Source organism: Netta rufina (genome assembly GCF_964035555.1).
Source record: "Netta rufina genome assembly, chromosome: 4".
NCBI lineage: Eukaryota > Metazoa > Chordata > Aves > Anseriformes > Anatidae > Netta > Netta rufina.
The window spans coordinates 40192188-40215834 of NC_140127.1; positions in this window are offsets into that span (position 1 = coordinate 40192188).

A 23647-nucleotide genomic window follows, 5' to 3' on the forward strand; every position below is an offset into this window, starting at 1 on the left:
TTTTTACAGCTTTGCATTAGCATAGCTAATAGCATGAATATAGGTTATATTCATTATAAAATTCTTCATTTGTTTATTTTATTATTATTATTATTATTATTTTGGTACCAAGTCTTTAATATTTCTGTTGAAGGTATTATGGAAAGTGGATGATTATGAGGTACCATCAACACATTGTCTCTCCAAGGTTTCTGAGAAAAAACATCTGAGAGCAATAGCTGTGTGACAAGACCATCAGATTTCTTTGGTATTTTCAGATAATCCCCAGTCCTACCTAATCTCTCTTTCTGCTTATTCACCTGTGACATATATAGAGTGCTAATCAACATCGTATCTCAGCACCTAGTCCTAACGAGTTCATCTCTAAATATATGTCCACAGTCTAATCATGGCTGATATTCACATATTCAACCTTGAAGTTCCTTGGCAAAATCTTTGTAAAAAAGCAGTAACAGCAAATACTTTTTTCCCTGTTAGTTGTGTGTGTTGCTCATTTATTCTAGAGATAGCTACCGATTCCTAAAAACATGATTAAAACAATTCATGAGAACTGAGACATGGAGAGGGAATGCTTTTATGTTATTCAGTTTAATATTCTTTGTTGTTGTGTGTTGTGTTTTTTTTTTGTTTTGTTTTTTTTAATTTATTTTTTATATTTTAATATAACTTTTTAAAATAATTCTTATTCTTCAGTGTTTTTCTATAAACCAGAACACGACTTGCACTCAATAGCTTGCTGTATGGTTTCCTGTCAAAAAATTGCTTATTAACGTTCATCTCTCATCAATTACTTGAGCTAAGCACCAAGCCTGTAAACAGAAGCAAAATGTCTATTCTGTTAATTTAGATGGCTTTTAACCTGGATGTAGCTTTGGGTCATGAAATCATCTTTCAAGTAAAAGATGCCTTTTCCTAGATAAGTGACAAGGCTTTAATTAGAACATCAACACAGTTTTTCTGCACTTTCCTTGTGCTAGGAAGTATTTTTTCAAAGTGAACTTGGGCTACCTAGCAACAAGAACACATGTTTTTTCAGCTTTCCTTTGATTTGTTTGCTTTCAAAATCTGTTTTAATCATAAAATCATAGAATAATTTAGGTTGGAAAAGACTGCTAAGATCATCAAGTACAACTATTAACCTAGCACTGCCAAATCTGTCACTAAGCCATCAAACACCACTGCTAGACATCTTATGAATACCTCCATGGATGATGGCTCAACTACTTCCCTGGGCAGCCTGTTCCAATGTTTAACAACCCTTTCAGTGAAGATTTTTTTCATACTATCCAACTTAAACCTTCCTTGGAGAAACTTGAGTCCATTTCTTCTTGTCCTATTACTTGTTGTTTGGGAGAAGAGACTGACCCACCACCCTACTATAACCACCTTTGAGGTAGTTGTAGAGAGGGAGGAGATTTCCCCTGAGCCTCCTTTTCTCCAAGCTAAGATTGAGGGAACCCCAGTTCCCTCAATCGCTCCTCATAAGACTTGTTCTCTAGACCCTTTACTACCTTTGTTGCCCTTTTCTGGACACATTTCAGGGCCTCAATGTCCTTCTTGTAGTGAGGGGCCCAAAACTGAACACAGTATTCAAGGTGTGGCCTCACTAGAGCCTATCACTCCCTAGTCCTGCTGGCCACATTATTTATGACACAAGCAAGGATGCTGTTGGCCTTCTTGGCCACCTGAGCACACTGCTGGCTCATATTCAGCCAGCTATTGACCAATACCCCTGCTCTCTTACCACCAGGCAGCTTTTCAGCCACTCTTGTTGTGCCTGAAGTGCAGGACCTGGCACTGAGTCGTATTGAACCTCATACAGTTGACCTCATCCCTTTGGTCCAGCCTATCTAGAGCCCTCTGCAGAGCCTTCCTACCCTCAAGCAGATCAACACACCTAACTTGGTGTCATCTGCAAATTTACTGAGGGTGCACTCAATCCCCTTGCCCAGATCATTGATAAGGATATTGAAGAGAACTACCCCCAGTACTGAGCCCTGGGGGACATCACTTGTGACCAGCCTCCAACTGGATTTAACCTCATTCACCACAAGTCTTTGGGCAAAGGCAAAGTAAACATTATCCTGATTAAGGAAACAGGCCATTTTTTTTCCTGGCTCTCTGAGAAATTGGACATGAAAACACAAAGCTCACCTTTCTACCATTATTTTGTTCACTTTATAAAGTAATAGAATTTAAAATAATAATAATAAAATTTTTAAAAATGTAAATGTAAAAAAAAATGTAAAAAAAAGTAATACTGATTGCCATAACAATTTTCCAAGTAGAAACAGTGAGAGAAAACAGTTTCTTCCTTCCAAAATTATAATACTATTTCTCTAAACACAAAACTTTCTATTTTAAAGCTAACATCATTAGTTTTGTCTATCAGAAAATTAACTGAAGCATAAGTGTACAAGTAACATCTGGGCTTCAACCAACATATTTTTGTAATGTGGTACTTTCAATATTGTATTAGACTACTGCTTCTAGAACCACAGACAACTCTGGGAAAAATAAATAAATAAATAAATAAATAGAAAGAGTGGAAAGTTAAAATTCACTTCATCTTAGGGAAACCTGTGGGACAAATTGGACAAATTTCTGTGCCAGTAAAATAATTTCATTTATCTCCATAGACAATTATGTGAGGGGCACATTTAAAAATACAACAACAACAACAAAAAACAGGGAAACCATTGCCATAGAAGAAACGTGGCACTGCACTTGGGCCTGGCACAGACTAGCATAAAGAAGTGGTGGGAATGTTGCTTAGGCAAATCCTAACACCACTAAAAAATACCTTTGTTCACTAAAGTAACATCATTGTTATTGAGTGTTAGTGAATAGTCAGCACTGTATAACAGGTCAAGTTATTGTTTAAATTGCAAATGAAAAAGACCAAGATTAATAACACTAGTTTTGGTAGACTCCAAAGTTAGTGACTACTTTATTATTGAATTGAAGTAGTCCTTCTTCCTTAAAGAGTAATTGCAGGGCACTTGTATCTGAACATATATTTTTGCAGGTAAGAGAACCACTAAGAAAAAGTAATGCACATCAAATGACATGTTTTTTGGAAAGTCAGCTAGAGAACTATACAAACTACTTGAACCTTAACCCCCCAAATATCTAATTATACACTGGAGCTGGTGTACAAGGGATCTTGTTACAAGATGATATTATTATCATAGTGTTTACTTCAAGTGCTTTCTGTTACTGGAGTGACTATGCTTCCACAATATGATAGCACACTTGATAAACAGAACAAAAACAGTGCTTAGTTGCTTAGTATTTTAGGTGCTTAGTATTTTTGTACTGAATTTATCATTTTGAAGATCCAGATAAATTTCAGTCTTTAAATAAATCTTTGCCTAAAAAACATACGACATTCTATGTATTTGCCTGCCCAGATACTAAATCATCAAAACTTGTAAGCACTATCAATTATTCATGGTGACTGTGGCACAAGCATGGATGCCTGCAGTTATTAATTTATGGCATAAGTTCAACCAACTGAGAAGTCTTGAAAGAACAGTAAAGTTCTGTGTGTTTTGCTAGAAAATTGCAGAGGGGCATAAACAGCTGGATTTCCAAAACAAGAGCATCCATACCACCTTATAGAAAACTTTATATCTGTTGGTAAGCATAGCCATCTGCTAAAAACAACTTCTTGCAAATGAAGACTGATTAAATCACACTAACTTCATATAATTCAGCGACCCAATCCTTTCTGCCATACTCTGTAGCAAATTCTAACTGCACAGATCCTGATTCACAGGGTACTAAAATATGCATCCAATTTTAATCATCCAGATATGCTATGGCAGTAAATTTTTGACTTCAGAAAATGAGGCTGCATTTTGTTCTCCAGTGTGAATTCTATGTAGAAAAAAAAGTATCAAAAGCATCACAGAGAACTGAGCCAAAAGCCTGAGCAAATACCACTAATAAATGATAAAACAGTGCCTGTCAAACCACTGTAATGACAAGTGTATTGTTTATTCCATATCATGTGTACCAGTACGTCATATGTACAAGTATATACCATGTGTACTCAAATTATTAACATAATTCAAACTTTAAGAGCTCCTCAATTAAAGTCATAAGAAAGGGAGGCTTGGCTCAAACCAAGTTAATCATAGCTTTGTTACTGTCAAAATATCCAGTGACCTATCATTCCTGGATTTTTTTATTAATTTTTTTTCTAACCAGGAAAAAGTCCCTCCTTACATGTTTTGTGTCCAGAGCTGAGCATGAGGGCTGCTGTGGGGAAGGTACATAGAATCATAAAAACACAAGGTTGGAAAGTACCTACAAGATCATATAGTCCAATCATCATCCTATCACCAATACTACCCACTAAGCTACTAAATCGTATCTCGTAGCACCTTGTCGAGGCACTTCTTGAACACCGTGAGGGACAGTGACTCCCTGGGCGGGCTGTTCCATTGCCTGACCACTCTTTGAGAGAAAAAGATTTTCCTGGTATCTAATCTAAATCTCCCCAGGTGCAACTTGTGCCATTTTCTTGAGTCCTATTAATCCTATTGAGTCCTATTCTATCCTATTGAGTCCTATTGATCTGAGAGAAGAGGCTGACCCCCTCCCCATCACAACCTCCCTTCAGGAAGTTGTAGAGTGCAATGAAAGTCTCCCCTGAGCGTCCTCTTCTCCAGACTAAACAATCCCAGCTCCTTCAGTTGCTCCTCATAAGACTTGTGCTCCAGACCCCTCACCAGTTTTGTTTCCCTTCTCTGGACATGTTCCAGGACCTTGATGTCTTTCTTGTAGTGAGGGGCCCAAAACTGAACACAGTACTAGAAATGCAGCCTCACCAAAGCTGAGTACAGGGAGACGATCACCTCACTGCTCCTGCTGGCTACACTATTTCTAATACAGGCCAGGTTGCCATTGGACTTCTTGGCCACCTAAGCACACTGACGACTCATGTTCAGCTGAGTATCGATCAACATTCCCAGGTCCCTTTCCTCTTCACAGTCTTACAGCCACTCCGCCCTAAGCCTGTAGTGTTGCATGGGTTATTGTGGTCAAAGTGCAGGACTTGGCACTTGGCCTTGTTAAACCTCATCCCATTTGCCTCAGCCCAGAAGTCCAGCCTATCCAGATCCCTCTGAAGGTCCGCCCTACCCTCCAGCAGATTGACACTACCTCCCAACTTGCTGTCGTTGGCAAACTTATAAAGGGTACACTCAATCCTCTCATCTAGGTCATCAATAAAGATATTCAACAAGATAGGCCCCAGTACCAACCCCTGGGGAACACCACTTGTAACAGGACACCAGCTGGACTTAACTCCATTAACCACTATCCGCTGGCATGGCCCTCCAGCCAGTTCTTTACCCAGAGAACAATATACCTGTCCAGGCCATAGGCAACCAGTTTCAACAGGAGGATAGAGTGGGAGACCATATCAAAGGCTTTGCTGAAGTCTAAGTAGTCTACACCAACATCCTCTCCCTCATCTACCAGTCTGGTCACACGATCATAGAAGGAAATAATATTGGACAAGCACAACCTGCCTTTCATGAACCTGTGCTGTCTCGGCCTGAATTCCATGCAACTGCCGTGTGATCTCACCCAAGATGATTTGCTCTATAACTTTCCCTGGAACCAAGGTCAGGCTGACAGGTCTGCAGTTTCCTGGGTCCTCCTTACGGCTCTTCTTGTAGATGGGAGTCACATTGGCAAGCCTCCAATCCTCTGGGACCTCTCCAGATAACCAGGAATGCTGATAGATCGTGGAAAGCGGCTTGGCAATCAACTCTGCCAGCACCCTACGGTGGAGCTTGTCTGGTCCCATGGACTTGTGACATTCCAAATGGAGGAGCAGGTCTCTAACTGTCTCTTCTTGGATAACAGGGGGTGATTCTCTACATGAATCACTGGGGATGTCCAGGTCAAGGTGTAAAGTACCCTGAGAATAACTGATCCAACTACTAAAGACAGATGTTAAGAAGGTGTTGAGAACCTCAGCACTATTCTTATCCTCAGTGATCACACTTCCTGTGGCATCAATTACAGGATGGAATTTTTCCTTGGTTCTTCTCTTGCTGTAAATAGGATTTCTTGTTCTCTTTTATTGCAGTGGCCAATCTGAGTTCAAGCTGTGCTTTTGCCTTTCTAACTTCCTCTCTGCATATCTTAGCAACTTCCTTGTAGTCGCCCCAAGTAGCCTGTCCCTTCTTCCAGTGGACATAGACTCTCTTTTCTCATGGAGTCTCAACAAAAGTTCCCGGTTCATCCATGCCAGTCTTCTTCCCCTCCTGCTTGCCTTATGGAACTCAGAAATATCCTGCTCCTGTGCCGTTAATATTTCCTTCTTGGGGAGCATCCAGGCTTCCTGGACCCCCCCCCCCCCTTTTTTCTTAAATAAATAAATAAAAATAGAAAATAAAAAATCAAGAGATGGTAGTCCATTTTAAAGGAAGAGGAAAGACTAGGAGTTATCATATTTGAAAATAAAACTTTAAATGTTTGTTCTATTCTTGTTATCAGCGTATTCAATCAAAGAATACCACAGAAAATATGACAGTTGATTACATAGATTACATAGAGACCCTGTTGGGGAATAGGCTAAGTATACCATTCTCCTGAAATACATACAGTCAATCAAAGAAAAAATTTCCTCACCGATGAATGAAAATGTTGAAAAGTTCACCAATCCTTCATGGACAATGTTGGTTAATAAGGATGTTTCCTGTTGTCAGCTATACTTGGCTCAAAGTTAAAACAGATTTTAAAAATCTAGCAATTATAACTGTGGCAGTTTTACCCTGCTGGGCAGATGAACACCACAACCGCTCTCTCACTCCCCCTCCTGAAAGAAAAGGGGAAGTGAAAAAAGCTCTGGGGTTGAGATAAGGACATGGAGATCACTCACCAAGTATTATCATGGGCAAAACAGACTCAGCACAGTGAGATTAATATAATTTATTGCCTATCATCAGCAAACTAAAATGATGAGAAACTGAAAGCAAACCGAAAACACCTTCCTCCATCCACCCTCTTCTACATCCTGCCTTTGAGTAGTGCAGGGGAAAGGGGTATAGGAGCTACAGTCAGTCCCTAATGCTTTGTCTCTGCCATCCTTCATGGTCACTCTCTGCCCCTGCTCTAGCATGGGTCCCCCATGGGCATCAGCTCTGCCGAGACCCCCTGCTCCTGCATGGGCTCCTCTCCACGGGCTGCAGCTCCAGCCTGAGGCCTGCTCCTACAGGGGCTCTCTCATGGGCTGCAGCCTCCTCCAGACCACATCCACCTGCTCTACCAGGGGCCTCTCCACAGGCTGCAGAGAAACTTCTGCTGCCTGCCTGGAGCACTCCTTCTGCCCTCCTGCTGCATGGACCTTGGAGTCTGCAGGGCTGGTTCTTACTCCTCACTCTCCCAGCTGCTGTTGTGCAGCAGGTTATTTTTTTTCATCCCCTTTCTTCAATCTGCTCTCACAGAGGCCCAACCAGCATCACTCACTGGCCTGGCTCTGGCCAGCAGCGGGTTCCTTTTCAAGCCAGCTGGAGCTGGCTCTGATCTGACATGGGGCAGCTGCTGGGCTCTGCTCACAGAAGCCACCCCTGCAGTCCTCTGCTATCAAACCTTTGCCACATGAACTCAATACATAATTCCCTTTTAAAATTCCTAGTTTAGGAGAAATTGCTGTATTTGAAATGGCAAGATCTGTAATTATGAAAGTCTCTTAATTATTAGTTTTTAGAAGGAATTACAGGGATATACTGTACTGCTCAAAGAGTAACAGATCTACAGTTTCCTTGAGAAGACTGGGAACAGCACAGTTTCTCTCCAGGCATCCTAATAGGTGCCAGAAGTAAGCAAATGATGCATCCAATTCCTCCACAGCATGCCTGGCATTTGATATCATGGCTCATGGAGCCCATCTTTCTAATGTCCTTGGAGCAATATGCTAGTGTGAGGGAGGGAAGTGAGAAGAATCTGTGGCTTAGATTATAACTTTTTTTCTCATGCAAGAAAGAAAGAATAACTCATGTTGTCCCTCCAGATCTGTATACCCTGGAAAGACTGTCCTTCATTTTATACTTACTGTTTATGGTAAAGTCAGCTACTGTTACTGTCTGGTATGCAGAAACAACTGACAAATGCTGACTTTGCAATGACTTCTGATAGAACTTCATAGTTGAGCCCACAGTGTGTGCTCAATAAGCTGAACATTCCCTTCTGCTTTCGTTAGATATGCCCCTAATTTTGCTACTTGTGGAGCAAATACTTTTAACATGCAGCCACACTAAGTCTAATAGAGACTCTCACCTCTAAAAGCATCTCACCAAAAACAATAGGACTCGACGTGAGGCACAATAGAGCTTCAATGGAGAGCCTCTACCTAATGGAAGTGAAAATAAACCTTAAGTTTCTGGAATGAAACAACTGTGAACCTACATGTATTTCATTTTCGAGACTGACCCTTGGATATTGCAAAAACAACCAAAAAGCCTTTTGCAGATCACCAATAAAGGAAAAGATATACAAAATGAGAATAAGAATAAGGCTAAAAATAAAAGAATGAGGAACTTACTGCAATTTATTTATTGTTTGAAGAGTAATCATGAGATTTCCATTTTTAATACAATTTTACTTTTTTAAATGGAAAAAAATTTTTTTTAATTAAATGAAATGCTTAAAATATTTGATCACTCAAAATATCTCACTGACAAAATGTCCCATATCAGCTTTGGTTTTTATATTTGTAAGCAAAGGAACCATAAAATTTCATATAAATAATAATAATAAAAAATAATAATAAAATGGTTTTTGAAATGGAAAATCCTACTGCTCCTTTCTGAAAAGTTAAAATGGAGCATTCTCATTTTTAAATTAAATTATTTTGTTATTGTCATGTTTCCAGAAAACATTTCTCTTGAAATGAATTAGCATTTTCTAACTGAAAAACACTCCACCAGAAATTTTTTTTTGTCCAGCTCTACTCAAAATGACAAGCAAGAAAACCTTCTAACTCCTATTAGCTCAACAAGCCCAACAAGGCTTTCTATTTAACAAGGATTTCTATTTAACAAGGAAATTTAACAAGGATTGCCATCAAGTCAGATCACTGTAGTGTGCTACATCAAGCAGCCAGCTGTACTGTAGCTGAGCCAGACTTCCCATCCACTGTCTTCCTTCTGTTAATCACCTGTCATATTAGTGCCCTCCCCCCACTCTCTTTGTCACCATTAGATAAGGCACTGGAAGAGGCTTAAGATGAACAGCACCAAACTGAGGTAGTCAGAAGAGGGGTTTGGCAGGGAGAAGCATCCCTTTTCTTCGCCAAGCGGACTTGACCTATTGAGGTGTTTGTTGTCCTACCAACAGAGTTGACAAGTGTAGAAGAGCTTGGCATGTGGACCACTATCAAATAGAAATACAGAAATAGAAATCAGAAACAACTGTAAACTAGCAATACATGATAAAAAGAAATGAAAACAAAACAAAACACAAACAAACAAGAACAGACACCAAACTGCAGGCTATTAAGTCCCAGAAGAGAATATAATCCTGCAGCTTCTAAAGAGAGGTAAGAATTCTATTCAGTTCCAAACTCATGAAGTCTTAGGACTACGTTTAAATCTGTTGTAAAAGAATATAAATACATTGATTTGGTCTGGCATTAACTTTTAAACTGTGCTATTCAAAGAAGGTATTAGACAAAGAAGGCATTAGTTCCCTTTAAGAGGAAGTGAGCATCTTCATGCTCACACTGACTGAGAGGATCTCATCACTACAAGGTAGGAATGCTTTCAAATTTGCATGTGTTTTTGCACAAATGTCCAAAAACTGTTTTATAATTTTACTCAGCAAAAATAAAACGTTTTCCTTTAAAACTCTTATTTTGAAATACATACTATAAAGAATATCTCCATTCAGCTTTCACAAATTGTGGTCGTAGTTTTTCTTGGCTTTCACTACACGTAATAGTGACATTAAAAGCAAAGGACCTTTAGCTGAAACAGAGTCGAATGTTAAAATATAGACAGTTGTCTCCTTCATCCATTCATCTGGAAATAACTTTGAAATATGTTAAAACTTGAAGCCCAAAGTTTTATATCCAAGTACATTTAAACTAGAAATCATTGGAGACACAGCTTCAAACCTGTGCTAACCCCACTTTATGACATATCATCCCCTTATTATTTAAACTATTCATATGACGTATCTATGATGTATCTGTTGACTTACTTCACATTTCTTATAAGTTCAAGCAGTTTTGTGTCCCTAATGCAAATTCTTGTAACAGGGAAGTTTTCATCTTTTTCATGTAGTCGTTAAGGCTGTAAGGACAATTTTTACCAATCCTTTCCATTTATTTCTCTTCTGTGTGTTGCAGAAAACCCTTCCAAATTTTATGAATTGATCCTTTGCCCATAAAGTGAAAGGAAGAAAGGAAGAAAGGAAGGAAGGAGGGAAGGAAGGAGGGAAGGAAGGAAGGAAGGAAGGAAGGAAGGAAGGAAGGAAGGAAGGAAGGAAGGAAGGAAGGAAGGAAGGAAGGAAGGAAGGAAGGAAGGAAGGAAGGAAGGAAGGAAGGAAGGAAGGAAGGAAGGAAGGAAGGAAGGGAAAAAACAAAACAAAACAAAACAAACAAACAAAAAAAATCCAGCAACATCTACCAGTGACCTAATAATAAATTGCTTTCAGAAGAATCAGAGTACAAGTTCGCTGTTGTATCTATGACTGCCTAGTTTAACTGTGGACAGTAAACTGTAGGCTATAACTCTGTTCCTTATGGGATAGCGATTCATCATTTTGCCAGGCAGCTTCTCTTGTCAGGAAAAGATTTTGTCATATGTAACATGCCAGTTTTTGTTCCTATAGGTGACTTTTAATTGAATCATAATCCCATCAATGCCCAAATAAGAGAGGACTAAAGTTATAAATCATAAATCCAGATGTATAGCACTTATGATTTTGGAAGTCTGTGAATGTTTCAGGAGATGATGGAAATGAGCTGCTATGAAATGGTACATGCCACAGTATATAGGCACAGTAGTTATTTATGCAGATTTACAAGAGAATAAATACAACGGGTGGTGTAATAAGCCACCTAATGAGCACATGTTATAATGAATGCTACTAGACTGGTTATAACTTCTTTTAAGTATTTGAGTTTATATCCTTGAAGATCTCATACATTGAGAAATGCTTCAGTAATTTCTAACAACTGAGTACAATGATAGTTAATTTGCAGTTAGTATGAGCTTTTTATGGCTACTGCAATTAGTAGCCATATAGTAGACAAATTAATAGTTGAAAGCCATGAAAATGTTCCATTTAACAATATAGAGACTTTCCCAGCTTGTATATTATATCATAGCAGTATAGTATCATATAGTATCAGTATATAGTATAGTAGCAGCATAGTAAAGGTCTCATCCTACCATGAGCATGGCTATTCATGGCAAAAACCCTGTGGATGTATGGAAGCTGAGTGAGAGGATAAACGTTTCTCTCCCTTACTGCATGAAAGACCGCCTGTTTTCACTATGAACAAACTGTTTTGTACATTATCATATTATGTATTATGAAATAATGCATAGACTTTCAAGTTCATAAGCTTCTCATAAGTTACTTCTATTTTTAAAAAAGCAAAACCCATGCTGGTAGTAAGCTGCATTTACCAGTAAGGACTTTGCACGTTTTTCTTTTCTATCTCTTCCAAGGCACCAGAATTATGCAAAAAAAAAATCATTTAAACAAAATCTTTGCAAGGTACATACTGATGAATCTTTAAAAAACACATTCCTGATCAAGCTCAGAATATTCCAAAGTAGGTCTTCCTGATATTCATAGATATGAAGAGAGATACTACCTTCCAGCCTTCATTTTTCTTAGACAGCCCCACAGGTCTCTAAGTCACAGGGGCACTTTGCCCCCTTCCCAGACAAGCTTCGGTTTTATATCGTACTTTCCTTTACCCAAGAGAATGTCCATACTGTTTACTTGGATGAAGCACGGGCTTCATTTGCTATTCCAATTGCATTCACATTCACCATGGGTTCTAAAGACAGTGACTTACCTCCTAAACATACCACCAGTACAAATCCATCATATCTAAATTTTAATCACTGGTCTGGCCCTGATAAGGCCAACTGACCAAAGGGGTATCTAACTCATAATATGCAAATATATTATAGAATTAATTCTTCTGGGATGTCATTAGACACCAGGTACATCAGCTTGTGGGGGCTCTGTCATTTCCTCATTTTACATCATTATACCCTTATTTTTGGTATAATGAAAATTTTCTCTTTAATATATATATATTTATTGGTATTGCACAATTAGTACAATTGCTCTAGGAAAGCATTTGACAAGTGCATCATGAAGCCACAGTATCTTTCTGAATCTTTTTCTGTAAGATTTTAGATCTTTCTAGCCCATCCCTCTTCATATTGCAAAAAACATTTTCATATATAAGTTTCATATATATATATAAGTATATGAGTTTCATATGTATATACATATATTATATACACGTATATGTAAGTTTCATATATAAAACATTTTCATATAGAAGTTAACTTTCAGCTATTTAGTTATCCCAATAAAATGTTATAGAACGATTTGGAATTAGCAATCACTGTAGAAAACAGCAGTTTCATTATATTTAGTCTTTTTAATTTGAATTATATAGAAACACATAATGAGAATAAGGCTGACTTTAAAGATCATTTCTACCTTGAACTATATCAGTGAAAAATTGTTTTAAAAGAATCTGAAATTAACTTCACCTACTTATTTGTCTTCTGCATGGCTTCTTATTTACAGAAGATAGTATCTAAAAGTATTCTGCTTTTCCGGTTTGAAGTCTTCAGCTCAAAAAGTCATCCTACACACAGCTTATATTGTATTCGATAGGTGATGGAATATTGCTGTGTTTTTAATCTTCCTGAAACTGCAGTTTTGAAATTAGAAACATTTATCAGTCTATTTAGCCAACTATAAAGATACGAAAAAATGTTTAGTCAGTGTTTCCAGAATTCAGTCACACTATCACAACATGTTCTTTCCAACCATTAACATACAGCTTACCAGCTTTGTCACTTAATGCAGCTGAAATGCAATTGACAGAATGACAAATCTTTTTATGAGAAGTCTGAGTCATATCAGATTAGTCACACAGAGATGTTAGTAACATATAACCTGCAAAGATGTAATGTCTTTCTGATTTTATACTTTCCATGTTGCTATTCAGTCACTGCTGTACAGATACAGATAGAATGTCTTTTTGATTTTAAACTGTTCCTGCCTCCACTTGCGCAGGGTTCTATAATTAGTTTTAAGATAGGGCAAAGAATTCACATAATATCTAAAGATGAACACGTGAAAATGTATCTAGCAAAAACTAATTTACACAAATACTACACAATTTATTACATACAAACTTTATGATGTGCAGAATTTTCTTTAGCTCGAATCTACAAATCAAACCTCAAAGGCAGGATGCTTGCAATATATGCTCCAGCTGGACTATTATATCTAGATTATATGAGAATCTTATTCAAACCTGATCTCTCAGAGCTATTTGGTGCTCTCTGTTGGACTAATAATTTCAGTAGGGGTTGCTTTGCTCCCAAACAAATCCATAAACCAACAAAAGAAAGCATAAAAACCACACCATGATCCATTTGTCCTACTAGCAGCTCCCAGATATGCAGTTAAAAACAGAGTCAGTCTCAACGGTGTTGTAGCTTACTGGGGAATAAGTCTTTCTGGCTCCTCTGCATGCCATGACAAAGATACCAACCTAAGTGCTAAAAGAAAACAAAGATTTTTGTTAGTTCAGTTTCAGAATAGAGTAAGAGTCTGCCCGATGTGTCCTATTACTGAGCATTAAAAAACAAAACAAACAAAAAAAAACACTTCATTTTTAAACACACAGGCACTCACTATTAAACAGAAAGGAAATAGTAGAAAATGTTTAGAACCTAAATTGAGAAATTACTTTATCATGATTGTTATGATCTTAACAATGACTTAAGTATCTTTAATTAAATCACAGTCACGCCAGTCATGCTCAGAGCACTTCTTGGAAAGAAGCAGCACTTCTGAAAATTATACATTTGAAAAATAGTGACTAGCATATAAGTACTTAAGCCAAGAACTGCTTGGGCAGGCATTGCTTTAAGAGTGTGCATAGGCCCACACTGACCAGAGCAAGCATCCTTGAAGCTGTTGTCAAGACCAAATCTGTGGTTATCCAGGTTGGGCTTGACCATGCCCTTGAGCCTCACATGGGCTTTGTTCCCTACAAAGCACCCTGATGGACACAGCTTGTCCACAAGTAGTATGCAGGATGCTTGTGCTGTACCTTCCAGGCAGCAAATGGAGTTGAACCTCTCTGTCCTCTGTTTGGAAGAATTATGGAAATGGTTACTTCAGAAGACTTAGTGTGTTTAAAAACTGTAGAAATCAGAACAGTTCTGTTCTTAATATTATTTACTTATATATCTTTGCCACCTAAGTGGTATTCTTTAAAGCCTCCCTCCTCCTCCCCCCCCCAAAATGGCTGTCTTAAATGAAAAAAGAAAAAAAAAAAAAAGAAAAAAAAAAAAGTAACTTCTTTTATTCTGAAACAACCATATGAAAGAAGGATATTAGGATATCCTACTATGAAAATATCTTGGATGGTCACAAGTTCTATTTTTCTATGTTTACTGGTATTAAAACTAACACTATTTTCAACTGAATACTTATTTATCTTTTATCTATTAATATATTTATCTAGTAGGCAGATCACCTGATTGTACCGATTTATCTCCTAGTATTTTGAGCTATTCTTTTGTTGCTAATATTACAGCTTATGACATTGATATTGACCTTTTAAACTTTTTCCTACCTTTTTACAACTTTAACATCCCATGTACCTTAGTGACGTACTTTGCATTGCAGAAGCATCCATTCATTCTTCCCATGCAGAACTCCTCTGAGCTGAGGTGCTGCTTTACTCCATCTAGTGACGCTTCCAAACGTTTGTGCAGCATGCAGTCCATCACAGTTCTAATTTATTTCTTGCAAATACAGGTCTTGCCTTTGCTATGGAGTTTGAGCTCGTATAAATTCATTTTTAAGAACTCCAGTTTGAAATCTCAGATACTATATTTCAGTGTCTTCTGGATACAGAGCACTTTGGATCCTCAGTCATACCTACCACACTAGATGTCCGAAATCTACCTTTCTTAAAATTCATCAACCTCTGAGCCGCGTGATTATGTAGTATTTGTTTGGTGAACTTAAACTGCTTTTGCAGGGTGTTAATCACATCATTGTGAAATGTTCTACATGCAGTAGTCTTTCTCTCTCCTTCAGTTGTTTATTCCCATATCTCAATCGTGCACTTTGGACCACAGCACCATAAAATAGCATTACCTTCAGCCTTGAATGAATTCAATCACTGAATTCATCCCTTTCTTATGTGAAGTCTAGCTTTCCTCAGCTCTCTAAAGTGTAAAGAAAAAAGTCAGGAGTTTCAAAAGCATTACTGTCATAACCTGCATTTTTGGTGTTATCCACTATTGCAGATAAGAGTTGAAATACCTTTTAAATACCTGAAGAGACAGGTATTTTTCTCAACTTGCCATTGACCCATGCTTACTTCAATAAAGCATCTAACCTTTACCTTATTCCACCTATTAAGTGCTTGAATATATTAAAAAAAAAAAAAAAAGAGAGAGAGAGAGAGAGAGAGGGGGGAAAAAAAAACAAAACACTTTAATTAGGGCTGTACTTTTATTTCCACTCAGGTATTTTGGGCCCTCTGAGTAGTGTGTTAAGTCTTGATGTCTGTTCATGATCTCTTAAGCAATGTCTCTAAGATCTCAAGACAATCACAACTCTGGATTTTGAGATTTAACCAAACCCACACAAGCTGAAGGCAGAAGGTTTAATTGCCAATTCAAATTATTTTTCTGCTACTATAATTCAAACCATAAATTGCTACATATCAGTATAAACAACTACTGGTATTTGTTCATGAAATATAGGTGTCTCTAAAGTTAATATGTATTTGTACAAAAAAATTATTTCTATTTGTATGTGGATTTTAGGATAATGTTCTTGCTACTCTTTTAAATTATTTATTAATTGTTTAGACAAGTAGTCTCATCTTTTCTTTATTCCCACAGAGGTAAGATAAGGGATACACAAAATGCATTTGACAATAACTAGTATTTATTTTGGCCTAAATGAATGTGCATGTTGCCATTTATCCTTCTATATGGCATTACAAATTTAAATAATGATGTATGATAACAGTTTTAAAAGGACACTGTCATCTTAAAGAAATGAAGCCAATTGCAGACTAATGTAAATGACTTAGCAGAGTTGAAGACAAGGCATCTATTACTGCAGTCTTCTCTGGACTTCAAGAAGTAAATTCTCAACACTAAGTTAAAAAGACATTGAAAAGCATTTTAGGAATTGTTATTCATAGTATTTATACTTAAATATAACTTCAGTATCATTTTTAAATGTCCATGAAACAGAAATATGTACTTGAAGCAAAAGAGAATATTTGTTCTCAGTCTTAAAATCATACACACACACACACATATATATACATATATATAATATCTCTGTGCAACATTAATCTAATCTCACCTTTTCCCTCCCTAGCTTCTAATGTCAAAGTCTAATTAATTCCTCCTGGTTCTTTATCCAGATTGTATCTCACCTATACCCATGTACTTCCATTGTTCTCAGTAAAGATATCCTGGATTTACTTATGGGCATATGTAACAGAGACCTGAATAAAGGCCACTGCTTCCAGAATGAATCCTTTCCAATACTGTTGGTACTCTTGTCCACCCTTGGCCATCTCTCCATCTCTCACTATGCATAACTGTTCGACTCAAGTTCACTTTTTCTTTTTTTTTTGTAATGAAGAACACTCTTCTAGTCCTATTGCTTTATCAACCCTTTAGTGAGCAACCTGTTGCTCTGGTTTCTCTTCCCTAATCACCACAATAAGTAATTTTCTTATGATCTGCATGCAGTTTTGCTGCATCTGATTTCCTCTTTTCATAAGCCAAAAAAAAAAAAAAAATCCTAAATGGAAAAATTTCCTTAAGGCAATCTTTCCAAAAATCACCTCCTAGTGCTTGAACTACCTTCTCAACTTTGTAATTGGCCTTTTAATATCGTAATCTTCCTCATATCTTTTACTGCATATTTATTACCAGTTTATTCAATTTATTCTCCTTTTATATATTTATTTACTTATTTTTATTTTTTAATACAGCTTGAAACGTAACAGGGTATTTTCAACATGCCAGCTTCTAATTAGACATCATATGGTGATAATCATTCTCCCTGAACTTTTTATTTACTGATACTTGCTGTCCTATGTCTAAAAGCTTGTAAGTGCCTGAGGGTAGAAACCTGTTTTATATTTCAGACACACATTATTTACACAAGTTATTATTGTTAATTATTTACATTGTCTTCCAATTTCTTATGTTTATCTTCCCATCCATCTAATATTCTGTTGCTGTATTCATTTTTCTCATCAGTCCCTTTGACTGTGACAACTTAAACCCTTGCTGCGACTTTGAATCTTTTTCCTTATCCTATCTTATTGTCACAACAATAAAAACTCTTTTCACTGACAAGGTTTAGGAGAATCAAAATGCAATAAAGAAGAAAATAAGACTAATAATTTTAGAAAGTAGGATATCTAGATCCTCAAGAGCTGCTTTGTTTCTTGGTAACTGGTAACAGGAATTAAGGAGACAGGGCAAATCACTCAGAGCATAATAATATCAATGATAATGAATGGTTTGTATAATCCCTCAGAAAAAAAAAAGAATGTTATCAAAACAAGATAATCTTTTTTTTTTTTCTTTTTGGTGATTTTTTTTTTGTAATTATTTTTGTCATGGCACTATTCATGTCATGCTTGCAAAGGACTGATAGGAAAAAAACGCCCAAATGCTAATTCAGAAAAATATATTTTAAACAGCTACTCCTGAAAAGTCTTGAGAAGGGGGAGCTGCAGAAGAAGATCCATTTCAAAATGAAGCCTAATCTATCTGTGTATGTTTAAATAAACATTAAGGAAAGAGAAAGAGAGAACATTCTATAGAGTGGAAAAAATACTGTGCTTTGAATTTTTATCATATTACTTTACAATGAGCCAGAAAAGACTCATATTCTTGCACTTTTGTTAATATTTAACTGCCTTTTCTGCAATGCAATGCACATCATAAAGCACCAGAACAATTTTAAATAACAATGAAATTCTGTGTGTACTGTATGTCGTAACACAGGACACAAATATGATATGACATACTACATTAACCTGCCAAGATACCATAATAACTATTACTATTTGTTTTCAACTTTTGATTTAAAAAACACAAAGAGTTACAATTCAAATCCTAACTGAGTAAAAAATTACTTTTATATCAGTTCTATCTCTAGGGATATGCTTAGAATTGAAACGCTTGTTTTTGAACACTTTGACATTAGTTCTCATTGAAATGAGCATGAGAAATTGTTCATCAAAAGCAGAGAGGGGGAAAAAACACACACACACACAACAGATTAGCATTTTAAACCTATCCCACCAGGAGCTTGACTTAAAATTGAGGTAATTTCATAGCCAGCTAGAATTTAACTCCTTGTAGATCCTAAATGTTAGTTTTCATACAGCTCAGAGGGGAAAAAAAAAATAAATATATGTATTTTTTCTAATGACCTGAATGGAAAGGTTGTTACTTTTATAAAACAATACATTTTTCCATTTTTTTCTGATATTTTAATTTACCTATGCAAGAAAGTGATTTTGACAAGCTTTAGAATTTTATTACATTGCTATGCTACTGTAGTTTCTTCTGCTCTTTCTGTCCTTTCAGAATCTTTTCTGTTCTCCCCTCCTAGCTTTCTTTTTTCAATTCCATCCTTTACTATTTCCTTATTTTCTCTCTCTTATCTCTTTTTCATATTTTTATAATTACAAGTAAAAGTCCTATAAAACTTAAGAAGGCTTCAGATAGATCATTACTAATGTAATTACAGTATGGAGAGCATAGTGATTTTTGAATGTAAATTAGTGAGTTTTTACAGTTCATTAGAAAGTCTTGGGGATTGAATTTAGTTTAATCAAAGCTTGAGTGCTCCCAGCACATACCTAGTGGGAAAAAAAAAAAAAAAAAAAAAAAAAAAAAAAGCATTAATATAGAATCAGAGATTAAAGATGTATGTCATACTTTGCATCCATTTAAAAGAATCCATGCAGGGTGCATCACAGACAGTAGTACCTGATGGCCTAATGGAGTTGAATGAAGAAAACTTGCATGCAATTCATTAATTTACAAATGAATATACATTACTTCACTTTTCTGCCTTCTTTCTGCAACCATTCATCCCATAGGCAAATACATACTGTGGGAGGTGCTTGTCCCCAGTCCTGCTGTTTTTTGCCTTTTCCCAGGGGCCAGAATCCCACCACAGATGGTGACAAGACCTCAGTCTTGCTGATGATGCTCCTGCATCATCTTCTACTTCATCCAACCTAAGGTCATTTCAAATACATTTAGCAGTTTACCTGGCAGGGGTGAGTCCCATTGCTGGTTCTCTCCTGATTTATTTTCCCACAGCAAGTATTGGCACTATTTCTGGACTTCATCTCAACACTGAAACTATCAAGAGTGACTCTCAAAATAAGAGCTCCTGTGAGACTAGCTCCTTGCACTCCTGTGTTAACAGTATGTAGGAAATGCATTTCTCACCTACTCACTGAAAAGGCATATATCTTCCAGATAATCAACCAAAATACTGAATGTGATTCATCTCAAAAAACATCTTGAAGGAAATTTCCTAGGATCTCTCCTTGGCTGCTGATTTCCCACTTAGATTTACTTTTTCAACATCTTAGACTTACATTTCAAATCTTAAATTTACATTTCAACATCCAGCGTATTTGCTATGACCTATCCATACAAATTGTTATGATGCCACATTGCTTATTTCTTTACTTGCCATTGATGAAAAAGCCAGTGTATAGCTACCCACATCTTCCAGCATAGCCTTTTAAGATTTTAACATGCATTTATTTCATAAAACATTTAATATTTCTGAAAAACAACGTTAATCATTAAGGTAAAATTTAATACAGCCTATGAGTAGCTCTGTGTTATCTCTGAAGGACAGCCCAGATACCGCTAGGATAAATAGTTTTTGTTAGATAGTTAAGAAACCAAAGAGCTCCAAGATACAGTAAAAGAAGTTCCTGCAGAGCATGCAGTGCCTCAGCATATGGGTCTTTGCTCAGGCAGGTCCATAGGCTGCAGATTCCTCTGGATAGGAAACAAGCAGCTACTGCAAAGATCACTCTCTGAGAAGACTACTGCATAGGATATATAATTCAAGGTATGTATATAAGTGTACCTGCGTGCTTTGCAAAAACTTACTGAAGTGTTTGCAACTGGAGGTGGAAAAGTACAAGCTGCAGAATTGTTGTTCTTACTGCAGGTTGGCAGTAAGAAGACACAAGTCCCTGAGTGCCTGTGGGCAATACTGTCCTACGTACCTTACCAAAGAGTGGCTTCAAGCTGTGAACAGGCTGTAGGTGCAGCAAGAGGATGGCAGCAGTGCACCAGGCTGGAGCAGGATCCAGAACCATGATGGCTTCCAAGGCACTCAGCCGGTTGGGCAGCTGCCTGTTGGTGTTAATCAGTTTGTAATCCACACAGCCACACTCAAAGTGGATGGGGCTTCACTTCTTAAAAAGCCCTTGTGTGAGTTTGCGTGTTAAATACTCACTGCCCTAAAAATAGGAGTTCATAATTGAAAAGCTGGCAGATCCTTTAATTATAGGGGAGCAAACAATGCCACTAGAGAAATGTAAATACAGCCTAATTGTTACTTCTTTATTTCGTTGTTAAAGAGCCAGCTGACATGATGGCAGGCATGGGATAATGCCTGTGTCTTAAGCAGCAAGATCTGCAATCAAGTTTTTAAAATGTTCCTCGTTTGTCTTTCTTGTGGGACTTTACATGCAAAGTCTTGCCAAATGAATCAAGAAAAAAATAGGGTAGGCGTGAATGCTGGATAAAGAAACTGCAAAAAATACTTGGAAAGTACTATACAGGGCACAGTTTAATTGAATTGTGATTTGTTGGTCTTGTAAACACTCTCCAGAAAGGGACGTCATGCTAATCAAAAGCTGTCCACCTTCACCTTATTTTTAGCAGGCAAACTTTAAATGAGACAGTTCAGAATTTTGATTTCTGAGGGATATTGGATAACATTCACCCACAGGGCATTTAAATATAAAAACCTATTTATATGCAAATTCCTTCGTATGTCACGTAAAGCAGATTTTTATCAATTGACCATTCTTTTCCATAAGTTATGTTGATAAAACTTCTTTAGTAATGATGAAATGAAGGAATGAAGAGAGTCAGGGGAGCTTGCTTAGGTAGATCTTAAACTTTCTGGGGGCATTCCTGTGAGTTCCTGAAATGTATAGCAATGGAGTTAAAAAATTTCCTTTCTTAAAAGGACCCAGGAAGAAAAGTCCTCAAAAAGGGCCCTTTTGATCACTTCCATCTTAATTAGATATAACTAGTACTAGGAAAAGGTCAGAATATGTTACTCATAAGTGAAAGAAAATGAGCAAGCTTTTGCTACAGAATCAAATCTTCCAAAGTTTGTTTTTGTTTGTTTGTTTGTTTGTTTGTTTGTTTTGTTGTTGTTAAAACTCAGGTGAAATCCCTAATATCCATATTTTAGCTTGCCCATCTTTTATCACAAGATATCCTTTAAACATCTGTAGAAGAAAATGCTTCATTGTCAGAATGCCTCTGGCTGTAGTGAGGGAACGTATTATTACAGGCTATTCTTTTTGATAGTAGTTTTTATTCAAATATATAATTCGACGTGGAGAGTGGTAGTGGTGGTAGGCATGCCTTGTTAATTCTGCATATTGTGCAACACTGTCATAGTTTGGGGAGGGTGGAGCGGGAATTCCTCTGCTCAAAGTGGTATCTGGGTGGTCAATGCTGTTGGACTTTCATTCACTGTGAAAGACCTTGGCAGAGCTAGTTGTGGTGCTTCTTGAGAATTTTCCCAGGAGACTTTGAGCATAAAGCATCATCTACACTGAAATTAACACTTCCAAACACAAAACTCCTCTCCTCCAGAAATGAATGCCACCATCTGAACTGCAATCCATGCTTAAAGAACATGCTTTCTCTTAAAGATCAAAAATACAATAATTATCTTTAAAGAATTTGACTAAAATGATCTGTTTATTATTTCCCTTCAGTCTGGATGGAACAGAACAGTTATTCCACTGCTGCCTTCTGGAGTTGTGCAATAACCTAGCAGGCTGAGATGAAACTACCATAATATGATTAGCCAAAGGACACAGAGCAGCCTAGGTGATTAAGTGAGGGAGTTCAGTGATCACTGATCTCACCCTTATCCCTGAGAGGTTATATTCATGATGGTTGATTGCTTTGAACATGCTTGTAATGGTGATTTGTTTATTTAAACAAGTTAATTGGTTACAGAGCAGTTCCTTCTTTTCCTGGAAACATGTTAGTGTTTCTTTGGATTGTTTATTCCTCCAAGGCTGAACTCAGGGACAGACTTTTAGAAATATTACAGGTTGTGGTGGGTTTGGAACAGTACACAAAAGCGACCATTTCATACACTATTTTATAGAGATTTTAGTGTACATTATTACAGAAAATGTTATAATTTATCTGAGTATAGATAGTTTTTCAAGTAATAATATTGCACAAAGAATAAGGTATGAATTCAAGCATATTTGTCTGAAATAAATGTTCAGATCTCTTTGAGATTTACATTGTCCTTTGAAAGGGTCTGAGAAAGTAGGCAAGCAACTTCACAAATGGAATCTCGTTAGATAAAAGAGGTATTTGTATTATTAGTATTTGTCCAGAATGCTATTGAGCAAAAAAAAAAAAAAAAAAAAGAAAAAGGTCTTCACTAATTCTTAATAACAAGTGATGTCACTTTTGAATCTGCAGTGCTTCTACCGTTTTATCTTTGTCTTAGTAGATTCACAGATGACTGCAACACTCAATGACTCTTATTGCTTCCAAATTGTTCCAATAACATGTCTCTCACTTTAACCTGCTAAGTTGTTCTCAAATACTTGAAGGCTTTTCAACAATAAGCAGGCATCATCAACGACTGGATGGAACAGTACTTTTTACATTTCAGTGAAGACCGTCTAACCTTATTCCCTGGAAAAATTTATAAAGATTGTACTGGGTGCTACTGAAGGGCACTTAAAAAACAAAGCTGTTATCAGGCACTGTCAACATGGGTTCATCAAGGGAAAGTCCCGCCTTAGTAATTTGATTTCCTCTGTGATTAAGGTCACCAGCTTGGTGGATGAAAGGGAGACAGAGGACAATCTTTCTTTAGGTAATATCTTTAATACTGTCCACCACAGAATCTTTCTGGACAAATTGCCCAGCTATGAGATAAACAAGTTTCATGCTACACTGGCTGATGAACAGGCTTAACAGCAGAGCTCAAAAAGTTGTAGTAGAAGGGGCTACATCTGGCTTGCAGAGTGGCACTAGTGGTGATCCCCACAGCTTAGTTATAGGGCCAGTTCTGATCA